Below are 2,543 nucleotides of genomic sequence, written 5' to 3'. Positions count from 1 at the left end.
AATATTATGGGGAAGACTGAAATTCCAAATAATAAACCTCGAACAATCGGATAACCTTAATAACTCTGCACAACCAACCATCTGTGCGCTTGAAGGCCAAGAAATAATCACAATTTTAATTTAATTTCAGACAACATGTAAAATATTACACATGAGAAAGAATGGAATGGAAAAGTCGACACTCAAAGCCTAATGGCGCATCTAGTTATATTGTTAAGTTAGAAATCGAAGTATCTGATTTTTTAGTAGTGTTGCACAAGACTATAACTATGAAAATAATTTCACATTTGTTCCAGTCCATTGAGATTTATCGACTATTCACTTGGGGCAGTTCTGGATGCAGATGATTGGGAACGTCCAAGCTCGACTACTTGCTCTTCATCATTCTCACCGGAGATCTCTTCGAGTGATTTGCCCATTGATTCAGGGATCGAGAATGTGAAAAGGAACCCTGCAGCACTTGCTACCGCTAAGAGTAGCAGAGAAACTGTGGCTTTAGCAACCATTAGGTCATCTGCGTAGAGAAAAACAATTGTTCCGATTACGGCTCCTGCTTTGCCTGCTGCTCCGGATATGCCATGGCATGTACAACGATGCCTTGCTGGGAAGATTTCTGCCGGCACAATGAATGTGGTAACATTTGGACCAAAGTTTGAGAAGAAGAGGGTGAAGGAATAAAGTGTGATCTTCAAGGCCGTTAGGCTTTTTTGTGAATGGTGGTATGAAATAGCAAACGCGATCGTGAAGATTGTCATGAAGAAGAATCCCATTAGCTGAATACGTTTTCTACCCATGTGATCAACCAAGGCAATTGTGAAGAGGTAGCCCGGCACTGTTGAACACGGAACAACAATCAACTGTGCTCTTGCTATTCGATAGAATTATTCAATGGCGTTCATTGACATGGGGTCCCGAAGCCATCCCACTTTCGTGAAGTTGTCCTTCTGGTACCAGTAACCATGTGCTTGCAGTGCTCAGTAGGTGCAAGTCGTGTCGCGTTACGAACTCTCTGGAAAATAAATCGAACCGCGACCTGCTACTTGAAATCTCTTTGGCCTTCCTCTGGTCTACTTCGATTTCTATGTTAATAACACTCGACATGTCGTCGACGGCTTCATTTGCATCTCTTCTTATGAGCACCGTGTAGCGAGCCGTTTCGGGCATTTTCATTCGCCAGTAGTATGTCAACGCAGCGGGACTGGCTCCGAACATAAGAATGATCCGCCATACATGATCGTCTTGAGGGGCCGTCGAATCTGCACGATTGTCACTGTATGCGGGGCGGTGGTATTTGCTATTGAATACTGCAGAGACGAAAATGGCCACTGCGCCGCCGGCTAGAATCCCGAACCCTTGCCGGGTAAACACTGCTGCGATGAATTCCCCTCGGTTTTTCTTGTTGGCCTACTCCGACATAATAGTGGCAGATAAAGGATAATCTCCACCGACACCGAAGCTGAGCCAGAATCTGAAAGAAGCAGAGCGTAGTTATTACGGCTTTGGGTGTTCGATCAAAAGAAAGACCTGATCCTATGGAGGCAAAGACCATGAGTAGAAGCGTTATTCCAAAGACTTTCTTTCGTCCCATTTTGTCGCCCATCCAACCAAAGAAGAGCCCCCCGCAAAGTGCTCCACATAAGGCCACTCCCATAACAGCAGCCGCGATATGTTTAGGTAGGGTACGGGGAGTACTACTAGTCGGGTCGAAATAATAAATCCTTCCGAGTAGACTCGTGATGGTGGAGATGCAGAACAAGTCATAAGCATCCGTGAAGATGCTCATCCCTACAATAACGACTGCCTTAATGTGGTACCATTGTAATCTTGCCCTGTCCAAAGCACTTAATACTCCCAATTGATTTCTCAGCATGTTTCCAAGCTTTTTTCTAAAGATTTTTTTGCCCACTGTACAGCAGAAAGGTCAATATTTTAAAACTTGGTGTCTTTGTAAACGCACAAGCAGAAAACAGAACAAATTAAATTAAACATGGAAGCCAGGACGCGAGGAAGACATTTTTCAAGAAGCTAAACATTTGAGAAACAATGTACTTTCAGACAATATTCGTGGGGGCAACTTTAAAAAATATTTCACGGGAAACTTTGCAGCAGGACTAAATTATTTTTGAAACCGAAGACAAGAAGTTCAACCGTTTCTGGGTTCAACCAAAGACAAGAAGTTCAACAACTGCAAAGCAATAACCTGCAAATCCATACAGAGAAATTCTTCAAAGCAGGAAACTAAATTCTAGAAATCAGATCGCGGTGAAAAGGGGGAAAGTGTCACGCCCCTACACCTGCGGTGATCTTCCAACCGCTTGTAGCGAGGTGCGGCACCACCGAGCGCTTTCTTTTTAACAATACTAACACCCGTGGACTACGCCTACTTCAACATGAACATTCTTAGCTTATGCTTTTGCAACTGAATAAAGCATTATCCTTTATACTTTAGTGAAGACCATTCTCAATTATTAACCATGAAAAATAAACCGAGAACATCAACAATAAGCAAGTACAAAGGGAGGGGCAACTCCCAGAAAGTCTGC

The 2,543-nt window shown here is 43.4% G+C and overlaps 1 pseudogene; it reads right to left on the bottom strand.

Moving 5' to 3' along the window:
• Positions 1-314: 314 nt before the first annotated feature.
• Positions 315-1,870, bottom strand: LOC149147774 (putative inorganic phosphate transporter 1-2; annotated as a pseudogene).
• Between the last annotated feature and the right edge of the window lie 673 nt (positions 1,871-2,543).

The sequence above is a fragment of the Pinus tabuliformis genome, chromosome 9, assembly GCF_031772625.1.
Source record: "Pinus tabuliformis cultivar Carrire ecotype Pingquan chromosome 9, CPIR1, whole genome shotgun sequence".
NCBI lineage: Eukaryota > Viridiplantae > Streptophyta > Pinopsida > Pinales > Pinaceae > Pinus > Pinus tabuliformis.
This window is presented reverse-complemented; position numbering and strand designations above follow the sequence as displayed.